The sequence below is a fragment of the Nansenia antarctica genome, assembly GCF_963989245.1.
Source record: "Nansenia antarctica genome assembly, chromosome: 20".
Classification (NCBI taxonomy): domain Eukaryota; kingdom Metazoa; phylum Chordata; class Actinopteri; order Argentiniformes; family Microstomatidae; genus Nansenia; species Nansenia antarctica.
In genome coordinates, this window is record NC_137693.1 from 423068 (window position 1) to 441400 (window position 18333).

The following is an 18333-nucleotide window of genomic DNA, read 5'->3' on the forward strand; positions in this document are numbered from 1 at the left end:
GGTGATGTTCAAGCGGTTTTCATCAGCTGTTGTAAGAATCATGTCTGTATGGGCATATCGTATTAACACAAAGTGTATGTTGGAAAGAATCTAGGGACGTGTGTAAGTGGTGTGGTGGTGCTATGCGCTGGGCTATAAGCTGGGCAGGGTAGACTAGGAACTGAGAATCGTGCTGATGTTCTGATGTGGGAGGAGCTTGTTCTGATGTGGGAGGAGCTTGGCTGATATAAAGGTTCTACAGCTTCAGGTGTAGGGGGGGGAGGGGCCTGTTGTTAAGGTGTAGGGGGGGGGGAGGGGCTTGTTGTTAAGGTGTAGGGGGGGGAGGGGCCTGTTGTTAAGGTGTAGGGGGGGGGAGGGGCTTGTTGTTAAGGTGTAGGGGGGGGAGGGGCTTGTTGTTAAGGTGTAGGGAGGGGGAGGGGCTTGTTGTTAAGGTGTAGGGGGGGGGAGGGGCTTGTTGTTAAGGTGTAGGGGGGGGAGGGGCTTGTTGTTAAGGTGTAGGGGGGGGAGGGGCCTGTTGTTAAGGTGTAGGAGGGGGAGGGGCTTGTTGTTAAGGTGTAGGGGGGGGAGGGGCTTGTTGTTAAGGTGTAGGGGGGGGGAGGGGCCTGTTGTTAAGGTGTAGGGGGGGGGAGGGGCCTGTTGTTAAGGTGTAGGGGGGGGAGGGGCCTGTTGTTAAGGTGTAGGAGGGGGAGGGGCCTGGTTGTTAAGGTGTAGGGGGGGGAGGGGCTTGTTGTTAAGGTGTAGGGGGGGGAGGGGCTTGTTGTTAAGGTGTAGGGGGGGGAGGGGCTTGTTGTTAAGGTGTAGGGGGGGGGAGGGGCCTGTTGTTAAGGTGTAGGAGGGGGAGGGGCCTGTTGTTAAGGTGTAGGAGGGGGAGGGGCTTGTTGTTAAGGTGTAGGAGGGGGAGGGGCCTGTTGTTAAGGTGTAGGGAGGGGGGAGGGGCTTGTTGTTAAGGTGTAGGGGGGGGAGGGACCTGTTGTTAAGGTGTAGGGGGGGGAGGGGCTTGTTGTTAAGGTGTAGGGGGGGGGAGGGGCCTGTTGTTAAGGTGTAGGGGGGGGGAGGGGCCTGTTGTTAAGGTGTAGGGGGGGGAGGGGCCTGTTGTTAAGGTGTAGGGAGGGGAGGGGCTTGTTGTTAAGGTGTAGGGGAGGGGAGGGGCTTGTTGTTAAGGTGTAGGGGGGGGAGGGGCTTGTTGTTAAGGTGTAGGGGGGGGGAGGGGCCTGTTGTTAAGGTGTAGGGGAGGGGAGGGGCTTGTTGTTAAGGTGTAGGGGGGGGAGGGGCTTGTTGTTAAGGTGTAGGGGGGGGGAGGGGCCTGTTGTTAAGGTGTAGGGGGGGGGAGGGGCTTGTTGTTAAGGTGTAGGGGGGGGGAGGGGCCTGTTGTTAAGGTGTAGGGGAGGGGAGGGGCTTGTTGTTAAGGTGTAGGGGGGGGAGGGGCTTGTTGTTAAGGTGTAGGGGGGGGAGGGGCCTGTTGTTAAGGTGTAGGGGGGGGAGGGGCTTGTTGTTAAGGTGTAGGGGGGGAGGGGCTTGTTGTTAAGGTGTAGGGGGGGAGGGGCTTGTTGTTAAGGTGTAGGAGGGGGAGGGGCTTGTTGTTAAGGTGTAGGGGGGGGGAGGGGCTTGTTGTTAAGGTGTAGGGGGGGGAGGGGCTTGTTGTTAAGGTGTAGGGGGGGGAGGGGCTTGTTGTTAAGGTGTAGGAGGGGGGAGGGGCTTGTTGTTAAGGTGTAGGAGGGGGGAGGGGCCTGTTGTTAAGGTGTAGGAGGGGGGAGGGGCTTGTTGTTAAGGTGTAGGGGGGGAGGGGCTTGTTGTTAAGGTGTAGGAGGGGAGGGGCCTGTTGTTAAGGTGTAGGGAGGGGGAGGGGCTTGTTGTTAAGGTGTAGGAGGGGGGAGGGGCTTGTTGTTAAGGTGTAGGAGGGGGAGGGGCTTGTTGTTAAGGTGTAGGAGGGGGAGGGGCTTGTTGTTAAGGTGTAGGGGGGGGAGGGGCCTGTTGTTAAGGTGTAGGGGGGGAGGGGCTTGTTGTTAAGGTGTAGGGGGGGGAGGGGCTTGTTGTTAAGGTGTAGGGGGGGGGAGGGGCTTGTTGTTAAGGTGTAGGGGGGGAGGGGCCTGTTGTTAAGGTGTGAGAGTGGGGAATGATGTTTACTGTTGTAGAGCTAGATGACATCATAGTGACATCATAATGAAATCATAGTGACATCATAGGGACATCATAGGGACATCATAGTGACATCATAGTGACATCATAGGGACATCATAGTGACATCACTTCCTGTAGCAGAGCTAGGTGACATCACAGTGACATCACAGTGACATCGCTTCCTGTAGCAGAGCTAGGTGACATCACAGTGACATCACTTCCTGTAGCAGAGCTAGGTGACATCACAGTGACATCACTTCCTGTCGCAGAGCTAGGTGACATCACAGTGACATCACTTCCTGTAGCAGAGCTAGGTGACATCACAGTGACATCACTTCCTGTAGCGGAGCTAGGTGACATCACAGTGACATCACTTCCTGTAGCGGAGCTAGGTGACATCACAGTGACATCACTTCCTGTAGCGGAGCTAGGTGACATCACAGTGACATCACTTCCTGTAGCGGAGCTAGGTGACATCACAGTGACATCACTTCCTGTAGCGGAGCTAGGTGACATCACAGTGACATCACTTCCTGTAGCGGAGCTAGGGGACTACGTGGAGGAGCTGGACCTGCAGCAGCTGGAGAACAGGAAGTACGTCCCCAACCAGGAAGTGCTCACCAGGAAGATCCTCCGCTTCCACAGGAGGCACAGGTGAGTGTGTGTGTGTGTGTGTGTGTGTGTGTGTGTGTGTGTGCGTGCGTGCGTGCGTGCGTGCGTGTGTGTGTTAGGATGTCTGGGTGTGTGTTAGACCCTGGTCTGACCCTGTGTGTGTGTGTGTGTGTGTGTGTGTGTGTGTGTGTGTGTGTGTGTGTGTGTGTGTGTGTGTGTGTGTGTGTAGGGGGCAGGGCCCGGCGGAGGCAGACAGCCAGCTGTTGGCGGTGGCGCGGCGGTTGGACATGTACGGGGTCCGACCCCAGGCCGCCCGCGACGGGGAGGGGACCCCCATCACCCTGGCCGTCACACACTCTGGCCTGCTGGTGTTCCAGGTACACACACACACACACACACACACACACACACACACATTTAATATCTTTATTTGCGTTCACATTTTACAATAAAATTCTTGAACACAAACCGTATTAGTTGCACCAGCATAGGACACTCGATAATCGAAATCAAGCTTTACAATCTGTCTATGGGTACAGGTAGCAGCGTCTCCTCCATATGTGGCGGCTGCCAATTATTGCAGATATTGAGCAGAATTTTGCCACGGCCTTTGCTTTAGGCTTGGGAATTCCTGCCATCTGCAACCCCCTGACGACTAGTCTGTGGACATTACCAAGGCTTCCAAATATAAACACTAATAATTTACATTTGTACCCAAGCTGTACAATGGCATCTTTGAGTGGATGGTACTTCACAACTTTGGTAAGAAAGGCCTCTTCTAGGCTGTAGTCAAACGCGCAACCCACTTCCAAAATGATGACCTCTCTACTGTCCTCATCGACAACAACAACATCTGGTGTATTGGCTGCAACATTTGAAAAATAGTCATATTCATTATTGCACAGGTTGAACATGGTAGTTGACACACGTGTGTGTTTATAGGTTTTAACAGAGGGTGTAACATATGAGAGCATGTCCTTAACTAGCAAGTCAACAATTCTATCATGCCTAGCGATGTACATGCCTTTATATACAAAGCAGCCATTCAGAATATGTGACAGGGATTCAGTGATTGAATTCTGATCATGGTGCAGACAGTGAGGAGAGAATGTGTTAGGGTACCACACACACACACACACACACACACACACACACACACACTGTATGACTGACTGACTGACTGACTGACTGACTGTATGACTGACTGACTGACTGACTGGCTGACTGACTGACTGACTGACTGACTGTGTGACTGTCTGACTGACTGACTGTCTGACTGACTGACTGACTGACTGACTGTATGACTGACTGACTGACTGACTGACTGACTGACTGTGTGACTGTCTGACTGACTGACTGTCTGACTGACTGACTGACTGACTGTGTGACTGTCTGACTGACTGACTGTCTGACTGACTGACTGACTGACTGTATGACTGGCTGACTGACTGACTGTATGACTGTCTGACTGTCTGACTGACTGTATGACTGGTTGACTTCTCTCACGTCCGTCTCGTCTCCCAGGGCAACAGGAAGATCAACAGCTTCAGCTGGGCCTCCATCCGCAAGCTCAGCTTCAGGAGGAAACACTTCCTCATCAAACTGCACACAGAGATAGTGGTGGGTGGCAGGGTGTGTGTGTGTGTGTGTGTGTGTGTGTGTGTGTGTGTGTGTTTCTCTGTGTGTTCATGTGTTTGTGTGTTTACGTGTGTGTTTATGTGTTTATTTATGTCTTCTTTCTCTGTGTGTGTGTGGGTGCCTGGACGCCTGGGTGCGTGCCTGCGTGCCTGCGTGCGTGTGTGTGTGTGTGTGTGTGTGTGTGTGCAGCCCCAGGGTGAGGCCCGTGTGCAGGTGTGTCTGGGCAGCAGGGACGTGTGTAAGGCCTTCTGGAGGTCCTGCGTGGAGAACCACGCCTTCTTCAGACTGCTGGCCCCGCCCCCCCCCCGCCCCCGCACCCTGCTCTCCACCCGCGGCTCCTGCTTTACCTACAGGTGAGGGGGGGGCGGGGCTTCACCTACAGGTGAGGGGGGGGGGCGGAGCCTACAAGTGAGGGGGGTGGGTCACCTACAGGTGAGGGGGGGGGGCAGGGATTCACCTACAGGTGAGGGGGGGGGGCGGAGCCTACAGGTGAATAATTACATATAATTATTATTGGTGTCAAAGTAGAGTTGTGGCCATGAAGGGATGCACAGGGTCAGCAACAATACTCACATAGGCTGTGGCGTTCAACACATGATTGATGAGTATTAACGGGCCCAAAGTGTGGCAAGAAAACATTCCCCACACCGTTACACCACCTCCATGAATGAGAAGGTGTACAGGTGTCCCTAATAAAGTGTTCAGTGAGTGTAAGACTATAGACTTCCCTCTGCCAATGATTAATTGGGAAGCAAGTAGCATGGCGTACATGAAGCTGTGTTCATAGTTTGTAAAGCAGTGTCAACACCATGATAGTTCCAGTTGTTAATAGGGTGTAACAGCGCCCTCTACTGGTGGAGGTTGAGAAAAGCTTACGGCACTGGGTATTCCCAGGCGGTCTCCCATCCAAGTACTAACCCGGCCCGACCCTGCTTAGCTTCCGAGATCGGACGAGATCGGGCGTGTTTTTTTTTATTATCTTTTATTATTAAAAAAACATTTCACAGATAATTTGGCTGCCAGGCATAGATAAGACCTGGGCCATATTCCACTAACGGTGGCTTAATATAGCGGCGCTATAATTAAATGCGGCGCTCAGGGACCTCGAGATTGGTATTCAAGCCTCAGGTGATTCCTCGAATGAGGATCAGCCTTGTGTCATCAGTGTTCACAGAAGACAGGCTTACAAATCTTCGATATGGGCGCGTGCACGCAGACATACGCAGCCCAGAAGAGTCGATCTGTCGAAATGAAGATACTCCACTCTGCAGGGGTACTACATTTGCGCAGCATTCCGAATTATTGATTTTTTATGAAGACGGAAAAATAAGATGTAAAATAGTGCAATACTGCCGCAATTAACAAGGCGAGGGAAATGGTTTGGCAAGAAATTGCTGACCGATTAAATGCGTAGGTCATACTAGCCCCAGTTATTGTTATATGTTCATATTTTAATAAATGAATATTTACTACTGTGGTGATATCAGCAGCAGGCTACAAACCGTCATATCGCCACAATGGCCTAGTGGTATCGACCGCTGCCATAGGATTTATTCGTCATTTTATATCGGTGGTTCAAATCCCTCTTCAGGCGCACTTTTTACTGCATTTCGTTGTCTGAATCTAATCTAAAATCTCATCTAAAAAAGTATTGTAGGCTATAAAATTATGGTGCAGGCTAATTTACAAGAACTGACACGATTACAATGGTGTTTGAAACCTTTGCATGAAATCTTCGGTTAAATGTAAAAAAAAAAAAATGAATGACTTAGTCATGTCTCGAACCCGCAACCTTTGGAACTCGAGTCCGCAGCCTTAACCACTACGCCAACCAGACCGCTGTGATGACAGCAATGCAAGTTGAGACAATTACTTCTTTTTTTTTTTACACTCTTTTCTTTATCGATCTATCTATCACACTTTCAAAATATCAAATTATCTATCTATCACACAGTCAAACTATCTAATCAAACTATCTAATCTATCTATCTCGTGTGAAGTGGGAACTAATATTTCCTAAAAGACACATGAGGAACTTTCGTTCAGGGTTTAGTTTCCGCCTGTGAGCCTTTTTTGACGCACGGATGACTATAGCCTGTGTTTTAGCCTGGTCGGGACCAGGCTAATTATATCTGACTCAGAAGGAGCTCAACCAAGCAGCGAATTATTTGAGCCACATTGATGGCACCGAAAGCAAGCTAACATTTTCGAGGCTTCGAACTTTATCGAGGCTTAGAACTTTATCGAGCTTTGTGGAATATGGCCCTGGTATGCTACTTGGTCTTTTTTGTTGTCGTCTTTTGTCTATTCTATGTCTGTCCCACATTTTGTGTTGTGCTGTCTGTCATGTCTAAACTGTGTTATTTACGTATCGTATCTGTATGTGTTTTGTGAATAATGTAAATAACCATAAAAGAACACGCCCGATCTCATCCGATCTCGGAAGCTAAGCAGGGTCGGGCCGGGTTAGTACTTGGATGGGAGACCGCCTGGGAATACCCGGTGCCGTAAGCTTTTCCTCATTTACACCAGTAGGGGGTGCTGTTACACCATCACAACTGTAGTTGTAACAGTGCTGTAGCGTTAACATAACTCCAGTTTTAATTTGCTGTTTTGGACAGTTTATAACATTTGCTCCAAAACCACTCTCGAAAAACATCTTCCACCTGATGGAAAGCTGTGTGGTGCTTATGTAGCACATCTCTATAAGCTGCATGTTCTCATTTAACCCTCTACCCCTCCTGTCCAGTCTGGTTCAGTTAAATAAGCCTTGGCACTGTCTTGCCAGTCGGTTTGTTATAATCTTTCGTATTAATTTGCAATCTACAAAACAACAACAAAACGTCGGTGCTGCCAGTTGGTTTAAGTAACTGTAGCTTCTAAATGTCACAAACTGTATCGATAAATTGCTGGGCTGAACTTCACCGGGGAGAAGCAGGACAGATCAGAGATGTCTGGTCAAAGTGTAATATAACCGCTAGAGGGCGACAGAGGTCTTTCTATCGGCTGTGTGTGTGTGTGTTGGCTTTGTGTGTCTGTGTCATTCATATTCAGGCTATAAAAGCTAAGCGTCAGTATCCAAAACATGGCCCATAATAATCACATTACGTTTTACTACATGTAACCGGCTGGTCATTATTTCCAGTTTGCGGTAAATGTGATTTTGATGAGCAAATGCCTTCTTCCGCTACGATTGGAGACGGCTTACCACGTGACCGTGGGACGTATTGAATTTCCCAGTTTGGAACAGTCAAAAGTAGCATTTCTGGGATGTTCTGTACATTAGCAGTACATTAAACATGTTAAATTAAATATGTTGTATTAATTGGTGGAACGCATATAGAAACTACTGTGGTTAAACCGTGATGTGTATTGACGTGTCAGAGAATCACTCCCCTACCTCGGATCCATTGTAGGTATCGCTTCTCGGCCTTTTGGCTAAGATCAAGTGTAGTATCTGTTCTTATCAGTTTAATATCTGATACGTCCCCTACCCGGGGACCATATATTAAATTGATTTTTGGAGCAGGGAGATGGAATAGGGGCTTGCTCCGTCCACTCCACGCATCGACCTGGTATTGCAGTACCTCCAGGAACGGTGCACCCCCTCTCTCTGTTAAAGTTAATGTTTGTTACCTTGTATATATATATATATGAATTAGATCTGCTTAGCACCGGAAATATGGTTTTATTAATGTATCCGATTACCGGATTTTTTAAAATTTAACACCGAGATTGAGTCTGCGCTTTTTGTGCTTATTTATTCTTGATCTGCCTTGTTTGTGTTGAAAAGATAATCAGTGTATAATATTATTATCTCAAGTAAGTAGCTCAAGTTGTGGATGTTGCCGAACCCTCTTTTCAGTTGAAAATGAAATGTTTGCAAGCAAACTTAACTTGTTCTTTAGATGCAGGTTAGTAAAATAATGTTTATTGCGGTTTTGATTGGTTTTGTTTTTTCCAAGATAATCCCCTGCCTACTGCATGTACAAGATGACATTATATGTAATACAAAGTGGTATAATAATAATAATGATTATTATAATTATAATATATACTATATAATATATAATATATAATAATAATATCTCCTTGCCGTAACTTTGTATGAACCACCTTTATATACACCATCGACCACAAAAACGTCCGATCTCGGAAGCTATGCAGGGTCGGGCCGGGTTAGTACTTGGATGGGAGACCGCCTGGGAATACCCGGTGCCGTAAGCTTTTCCTCATTTACATCAGTAGGGGGTGCTGTTACACCATCACAACTGTAGTTGTAGCAGTGCTGTAGCGTTAATATAACTCCAGTTTTAATTTGCTGTTTTGAACAGTTTATAACATTTGCTCCAAAACTACTTGCTAATAATTCTAAAAAGGAATTCATGATAGAAAGCTGTCTGGTGGCTGATGTTCAAAGTAACTAAAATCACATTTCTTCCCCATTCTGATGCTTGGTTTGAACTTCAGCAGATCATCTTATATGTATCATAGATATCCAGTACACAGTCTAGTACACAGAGCCTTTACCCATGGGTCATCTGCCCCCTAGTGGCCGGACGCAGAAACAGCTGCTCGCCTGCGTCAGGAGAGGAGAGAGGAGGAACCTGCCCATCGAGAGGTGAGGAGGACACCTGTGTGTGTGTGTGTGTGTGTGTGTGTGTGTGTGTGTGTGTATATATAATATGTGTGTGTGTGTGTGTGTATATAATGTTCTGTGTGTGTGTGTGTGTGTATATTATGTGTGTGTGTGTGTGTGTGTGTGTGTGTGTGTGTGTGTATATATATAGTGTGTGTGTATATAGTGTTTGTGTGTGTGTGTGTGTGTATATAATATGTGTGTGTGTGTGTGTATCATATGTGTGTGTGTGTGTGTGTATGTGTGTGTGTGTGTGTCAGGCACGTGCCGTGAGCTTTTAGATTGGGTAAGCATAAGATATAGAAATACACATAATTACACATACACGCTATCAGTGAACGCAGTTTCAAGGAAATGCAATTTTGATGCCCTAGAACCCGCTAATAAACTGTAGTGTCACTTTGTGATCAGATTACCAAAAACAAAAAAAACAGTTGCCAGTTTCGACTATATCAGGGGTGCTCATTGTTCAATCTTTTTTGAACCAAGATCTTTTCAAGTAGCCAGCCTGCTGAAATCTACAAGTCCAGTTTCAACATCGCAAACGCACACATGCACAACACAGACACACACCGTTTCCATCCTCCATAGTAAACTCACAACACACTTTCTTTTCACACTTTGTCACACAGGCACTTGACATCACATCACAAACCCTCCCTCTCTATCTCTCTCAAACACTTTTGGTCCAGAACCACTGGCACGGACAGCGACATTAGGCCTATCTCAGCGATTGATTAAGCAGCTCTCTCTCCAAACACAATGGCACAGGCCTACATTCAAAGGTATAAGCAGAGGAAGTCTTAAATAAGAAGCCATAACCAGCAGCACAGCAGTACTCAAACCATATAAACAAGCACAGATCGCCACCAGCCTCGCGAATCATATAAATCATATAAACCGCTCATACCAGGCTTGCTGGAACCCCCTAGCGACTCTCCCTTTCTGGGTGTGAAGATCGGTGAGCGGTGGCTTCGGGCGGCATTTAGCCAGTAGTTCTGTTTTTCCAGTCCAGTCCAGTCTACGAAATCCCTTTAGGTCGCTGACAGTAATGTCCATATTCACAAAATCAAGCAAGTTATCCTTATTGATTATTATTATTTAGATCGTTTGAGCTAGCTAGCATAAGCTATTCTGCCGGGCGAGAGGTGAAATGTTAAGTGAACTTAAAAGTGATAAGAGCCAATCAGTAGCTCTTATCGAAATTAAAGAACTACTGATTGGCTGTAAGCATGCTTACCCTGGCCACATTAAACAGCGGGCTGAGGCATCGGAAAAAAAAAATCGAAAAAAAATCACGCATTCGAATGTACGCGAGGGAAAGCAGAGAGAGAAGTGCTTATAATGCAACGCAATGCAAGCAGAGTAGGAAGAGCTTACTCCTGCAGGTGCCGCTAAAAATGCAACGTCAAAATGAATGACTCCTGCTGCCCTGGGACCGAAAATACGACTCTTTTAATGAAAACAAACAAACGGTTACATGCACTTTTATTTTAATATTTTCACGGTCCTTTTTTATTTTTTCGTTGGGTAAGCACTGCTTACTAGGCTTATATGGACGACACGTCCCTGGTGTGTGTACAGTATATACTGTGTGTGTGTGTGTGTATATAATGTGTGTGTGTGTGTGCGTATATAATATGTGTGTGTGTGTGTGTGTATATAATGTGTGTGTGTGTGTGCGTATATAATATGTGTGTGTGTGTGTGTGTATATAATATGTGTGTGTGTGTGTGTGTGTGTGTGTGTGTGTGTGTAGGAGGTACTACCAGGCTCATGGCAGCAGACAGTGCAGGTCGTCACCTGACCTCCTGACTGACGTCTCCAAACAGGTGAGGCCTCTCTGACCTCTGACCTTTGACCTTCTCTCCCTGACCGACCTCTAGCTGACCTTTCACCTTCTAGATCCTTCTACAGCTTACAGCCGTTCTCACAGAGCTGGCTTGGTTGTGTGCGTGTGTGCGCGTGTACGAACAGCCCCTTTAGATAGGCCTGTTAGTAGACCATTACAATAATCAAGTCTACTCAAAACAAATGCATGGATGAGTTTTTCAAAGTCTTGCTTGGAGTTGAATAGAATAGAAGGGGGCCAAGGATTGACCCTTGGGGAACCCCACATGTCATTTTAATCTGGTCAAATACAAAGTTGCCAATGGAGACATAGTAGCTTCTGTCCTGTAGGTAGGATCGAAACCAGTTTAGGGCAGTGCCTGAAAGTCCTACCCAGGTTTTTAGGGTTAGGGTTAGGTCTATTATCTATTAGAATGTCGTGGTCTACAGTGTCAGGCAGTGCAAAGATCTAATCGTCCCAAAACAGAGATTTTTCCAGAGTCGGTGTTTACACGAATGTCATTAAGGACCTTAATAAGAGCCGTTTCAGTGCCGTTTTCATGTAGGGCGCGAAAGCCTGATTGAAGGTCGTCGAAGAGATCATTTAGGGTCAAATAATTGCTAAGTTGTTGTCGTGGGCAACCATTTAAATTATCTTTCCTGTCCCAGGTGTACGAGCAGGCCTGCGGGTTCCCCCACGCCGGGGGTGTCCAGGGGGGGCAGCGCAGCCAATCAGCCGTGGAGGTTCTGTCGGCCCCTCCCCTTGACCCCGCCCAGCCCTCCTCCTCCTCCTTCGACCAATCACGCTCTTCCTCCTCCTTCTCGGGGAAGTCCCAGGAGGCCGGCTCCTCCCCCTACTCCCTCGCGGCCAACCGGGGCTGCAGCCACTGCCGGGGGGGGGAGGGGCTTCAGAGAGGCCGGCTGCTAGGCAACGCACAGCCACTGGTACTGCTCTATCCCTTCCCTCACCCCTACCCTCACCCCTACCCTCACCCCCTCTCTCACCCCTACCCCCCCTGTCTGGAGCTGCACCCCTTCCTCGCCCCCTTCCCCCTCCCCCCCCCCCACACCTACTCCTCCTCCTCCCCCAGCGCCTCCTCCTCCTCCCTGGACCGCCACCCCGCCCCCCCCCCGCCGCCGTTCTCTCCCTCCCCCTTCCTCCTCCCTCTGTCCCGCTACGCCCCCCCTCCCGCCCCCCGCTCCCTCCGCCCCCCCTACCACCGCCACACCCTAGGCCCCTCCCACCTGGACGATTTCATTCGCTCCTCCAGTTTCTCTGGCCCCTCCTCCCTGTCCTCCACGCTGCGGCCTCATCATCATCATCATCATCCTCGCTCCTACGGCCCCCCCACCCCCCTGCTGTATGCCCTGGGGGGGTGGGGGGGCTGGGGGGGGCCCTACTGGGGGGGGTACGACGCATACAGCAGCAGAGGAGACGTGGACGGCGAGACCACTTCCGGACACTTCAGCGACGACTCCAGCTACCAATCAGGACTGCCCAGGAAGCAGCAGCGCTCCTCCAGGGGCCAATCAGACGCTCCGGAAGCCCGCCCTGGCCCCTCCCCCTCCCCCTCCTCCTCCGCCGCTGGCCCCTCCCCCTCCTCCTCCGCCGCTGCAGAGTTCCGCCCCCTGGGCCACTACCCCCAGCTGTCCCGGAGACACTCCCCCTCCCCCTCCCCCCCGCCTGTCCTCCGGCCCTCACACCTGCCCCTCAAGCTGCCCTCCCCCGCCCCCGAGAGAGCTGCCTCCTCCTCCTCTGGGCCTGGGGGTCTGTCAGGGGGTGGGGTTGGACTTGGGTCAGGGTCCGGATCTGGGGGTCTGTCAGGGGGTGGGGGTGGGGGTGAGGCTGGGGGAGGACCTGGGTCTGGTGGGGGTGGGGGTGGGGGTGTTCCTGGGTCCGGGGGTGGGGGTGGGGGTGGTCTTGGGTCCGGCAGCCTGAGTGACTCTGACTCTGAGATGATGTTTGACCCTTACTACCTCCCAGGGGCAGTGGGCCTGGGGGTGGAGGGCCTGGGGACGCTGGTGCATCAGGGGGCTGTGGGCTTGGGGACGCTGGTGCATCAGGGGGCTGTGGGCCTGGGGACGCTGGTGCGCCAGGAGCCTCTGGCCAGGATGAGGGTGTCCTCGGGGAGTCTGCAGCTGGACGAAGAGGAAGAGGAAGAGGAAGAGGAGGAGGAGGAGAGAAACCACCCGGCAGCTACGCAGCAACAGCCGTGAACCAATCAGAGAGCCAGGACTCTCTCTGGGACAGCCCTGAACCAATCAGAGAGCCAGGACTCTCACTGGGACAGCCCTGAACCAATCAGAGAGCCAGGACTCTCTCTGGGACAGCCCTGAACCAATCAGAGAGCCAGGACTCTCACTGGGACAGCCCTGAGCCAATCAGAGAGCCAGGATTCTCTCTGGGACAGCCCTGAACCAATCAGAGAGCCAGGATTCTCTCTGGGACAGCCCTGAACCAATCAGAGAGCCAGGATTCTCTCTGGGACAGCCCTGAACCAATCAGAGAGCCAGGATTCTCTCTGGGACAGCCCTGAACCAATCAGAGAGGTCTAAACAGGCTTTTTTAGAGAAAGAAAGAAAGAGATGGGGGAGATGAGCTTTCTAATTCCGGGAAAAAAAGGGAGTTCACACACATCTTTACATCTTACTCTCATCCATCCCTCTTACTCTCATCCATCCCTCTTACTCTCATCCATCCCTCTTACTCTCATCCCTTCCTCTTACTCTCATCCATCCCTCTTACTCTCATCCATCCCTCTTACTCTCATCCATCCCTCTTACTCTCATCCCTTCCTCTTACTCTCATCCATCCCTCTTACTCTCATCCATCCCTCTTACTCTCATCCATCCCTCTTACTCTCATCCATCCCTCTTACACTCATCCATCCCTCTTACTCTCATCCATCCCTCTTACTCTCATCCATCCCTCTTACTCTCATCCATCCCTCTTACACTCATCCATCCCTCTTACTCTCATCCATCCCTCTTACTCTCATCCATCCCTCTTACTCTCATCCCTTCCTCTTACTCTCATCCATCCCTCTTACTCTCATCCATCCCTCTTACTCTCATCCATCCCTCTTACTCTCATCCCTTCCTCTTACTCTCATCCATCCCTCTTACTCTCATCCATCCCTCTTACTCTCATCCATCCCTCTTACACTCATCCATCCCTCTTACTCTCATCCATCCCTCTTACTCTCATCCATCCCTCTTACTCTCATCCATCCCTCTTACTCTCATCCCTTCCTCTTACTCTCATCCATCCCTCTTACTCTCATCCATCCCTCTTACTCTCATCCATCCCTCTTACTCTCATCCATCCCTCTTACTCTCATCCATCCCTCTTACTCTCATCCATCCCTCTTACTCATCCATCCCTCTTACTCTCATCCATCCCTCTTACTCTCATCCATCCCTCTTACTCTCATCCCTTCCTCTTACTCTCATCCATCCCTCTTACACTCATCCATCCCTCTTACTCTCATCCATCCCTCTTACTCTCATCCATCCCTCTTACGGCCAAGCTCCACCATGGCCATCGAGCGTTGCGTCAGCGTTGCGTCTAATGTGCGTTGCGTCCGAAATTGGGATCAAATGCATTGTAATCAATGAAAGGTGCTCCACCTGCTGCGTTGCGTCAGCGTTGCGTTGCGTCAGCGTTGCGTCCGATGGCTGCGTCCAAAGTAGACATTCATTTTGACATTGATTTTTGACGGTGGACGCAGACGTCACAATGAGACCAATTGTATATTTGCCCCACGTGGGGCGTGAGATGTATATTTACAATTGTAGTTGTTGGTTATAATTGTATAGCCTATTGGTTGTTTTCTGGTGTTGTTTTATTGTTTTGCTCTGTTTGTAGTGCACTTGATATTATGATATATATATTATAATTTTTTATCAGCTGTTAAATCACCACAGCGGTTAATAGAGATAATACCAGATTGAAAATGCTTGTAGCCAACTACTCAGCTATTGCGAATTGCTATTCACGCGAGTCAGCTGTCAATCACCACAGGTGCTTGAAAGCTTGTTGCAGGAATGGACGATGAACGGCTGATCCTTGAGGTCGAAAAATATTATTTTTTATATGCGACTAGTTGTTGCTGTTGATATGTAACTAGATTTATGGTTAAGGATAGGGTTAGATTCAAGGTTAGGGCAAGGTTTAGGATTAGTGGTTAGTTAGTTGAAATGTTGTTGACAGTTAGTTGAACATCTACTGAACTAACAACTATCTATTTGGGAATATGTAGATAAAATATTACCCAGATTGGAAAATGTTCTGTATGATGTTGTTATTGTTGTGGACATATTGCAGTCAAGGGTGAAATTACTCCCGTATACAAAAAATGCCAGTGGAGCAGATAGAACGTTGACGTTGACGCAACGCAGTGGGTGGAGCTTGGACAACGGGAAGTTGACGCAACGCCGATGGCGAGTTGACGCAACGCAGCAGGTGGAGCTTGGCCGTTACTCATCCATCCCTCTTTAGCTGCGTGCACACCGCGGACCGTGACCCACCGTTCTGGCGCAACCTGGTGGGATGGACTTGACGTACTTCAACGTGCGATGCAGATGCAAAGCTCTACTCGTGTTGCTAGCGAAGTTTCCCACAGAAGTGGGGGAAAAAACGTCAGATTAGATATATAAACGGGTTATTTTGATAAACTGGATACATTTTGTGAATATATATGGTTACTTTCTTGCCTGAAAACATATAAAAACTTCATAAAATGACATATTAACACTTGTAGAGCCAAATTACAGATTTTAGCCAATGGCGGCCAAAATTGAGGATTTTACATCTGAGGCGAGAGCTCTGGGCAAGAAACTACTTCCGGTTTATCCATCCCTCTTACTCTCATCCCTTCCTCTTACTCTCATCCATCCCTTACTCTCATCCCTTCCTCTTACTCTCATCCCTTCCTCTTACTCTCATCCATCCCTCTTACTCATCCATTCCTTACTCTCATCCATCCCACTTACTCATCCGTTCCAGTGTGAGAGTGACCCAGTGGTCTTCAGGGGGGCTGAGCTCTAGTCAGACTAATAAAGATGTTTTACCCAGAGGCCACTGCTTCTAATTCACTGGTCTGCTTCTAATATGTGTATTTGCGTAATCAGCAATAACAGCATCTCTTTGCCATTGTTTACCTTTGAAAACTGAAGTAATTCTGTAAAAAAAAGAGACATCGGCACTGCAGACATATCATCTGTGAATGTTGCCTCCCAGACATCGGTATAGGACCCAGGATGGGATGTATCCAGTATTGGTGATTAGTGATTGGTGGTATTGGAGTCATGTGATCAAACGTGTGTCCACTATTGGTGAGGATAGAGTCATGTGATCCAACATGTTCCATGACATACAGGCAGGGTTCGAGTTATAAGCTGAGCTTTGTGGGGGTCTCCAAAATAACAGTGCGAAATGTTCTCATGCACGTGCGCGAATCATGCCCACACAGCGTTGGGACTTACAAGTTTTAATTAGCCATAGGCTACTCATTTCACCACATCAACAGCACCACATGAAACAACAGCTATAAGCGATAGTCACGGGTATCTCGGCCAATCATTTTGTTGTTTTTGCTATACAGTCCATTCACTTTCACTGTTAGCACGACACATTGTCCACATCTCCATTTCCAGTGACATCGCACCTGACATAAATAATCATGTATGCTCGTCCATGAATTGTGCTTTCATCTAATGTTATGCTACTACGGGAATCAAGTGATTTGACATTAGAAAGGAATTTGTTTCATCTCTTGTGCAATGTGCTCTACAATCTGGGCACATGAATGATCGGATCGGTGAGCAGGGGCCAACTGTCGCGCCATTCATCTCATTAAGTTTCATAATTGGATTCAGTTTAGTATAAGGCATCCTTTCTTTAGCGACAGTATAGGCTGCCCTGAACGAACTAGCTGTCTCTGGAGGTGAGTTCTGCTACTTTCTTCGGAAGCACTTGCTTTTGTTTGAGCTCTTTTATTTCAACAGTTTCAACGTTAGGTGTCAAAACAGGTGCAGCTGAATTCAAGTTTGGTTTCTTGGATGAAAACCCGAAACTTTCCAGGCTTGTCGACTCGTCGGCAGCAGTGGCCTTTTTTGGGGCGGCATGATAGCTAGCTACTGAATGTTTTCTTCTCAATAATCGTGTTTTCACGTTCGCAAGTTCTCAACGATCATATTCTGCTGTTGCATAATATTCTACTGCGCCCCATAGTGTCTTGGTGGTAAAGTGCAGGCAGTCAAAGGCATACTGTCATTCACAGGAGATTAATGCTGGTGCGCGTAGTTCTTTTGGAAAACGTGTTTATTTTAGAATATTTATCATATAAATAAATAATACTCATTACATCGACATTTTTGATCAAACAACCGGATATTCAGGACGCACATTTTTGCGCCCCGGCCTAGAAATAGGAGACAGCCAATTGGAGCGCTGCTACAGCTCACGTGTAAGCGAAAAGTATTCGGCCTGCCATAGACTTGCATTGACCGGCGCCCCGACGCCTCCCCCTATGTATTTTAACAGTAAATTTTACACACACACAGATAAAATGTTTATTGTATTGGAGGATTTTTAATGAATGCTGATAGGCGCCGACAGAATATCAGCCGCATTTTGTGAATAAACAATGTTTATTTAAAAAAAAAACTTTTACAAATCGCAACTAGGAAGTGAAGGTGGGGAACTAGGAAGTGAAGGTGGAGGCGGCGCCCCATCGCCCTCTATCGGCCAGCCGCCACTGGAGCTCAGACCTTCCTTATGGGAGCTCAGCTCCCATTGGCTCCCACATAACTCGAACCCTGCATACAGGCTAACAGACAAGACACACACCAAGGAGTTCATAATTTAAATATTTTATTTTTCAAGACCAAACCAAAATGAATTGTTGTAACGATTGAAGTAGACTATCCAATATATACATTTGACAGTTTCCTGTAAAGCAAAGTCAACATGGTGTTCCTCTATAAAGGTCAGATACAGAAATATAAAAAATCTGGTTTCTGCATGTCTCACTCATAAGGAAATACAAAAATATGTGATGATCAAAACGCCTTATTGCTTTCAAAAACTTTGAAACACTCTGGCAAAAATGTATTATTACCACCATTTAATGCATTCAATGATACACATGTGACCACAATTAAATAGAGGATATTTCATCATCACTACAATTCTATAGTTTTTAGGCACCGTCGGATGTATATTAAGTTGGCATTACCTCCTCCTGTCCACTAGGGGCGGTGTGGCCACCACACCAGAGATGGCACACCCTTGTGTTTGTAGTTTGAAGGGTTTTTTGTTTGTTCACTAAAGATACACGACTCCCATACAGCAGAGAGTTCTCAACTACTCAGACCAATGTTTCAAACATTCCACGTTGTCATGGAGACCCGCGCGGCCATTCCACCTAGCTCGGCGCCAGTCAAGTGTTTTTGGTAGAGAGAGGGAGAGCAATATTGTCTTTAAGACAGAA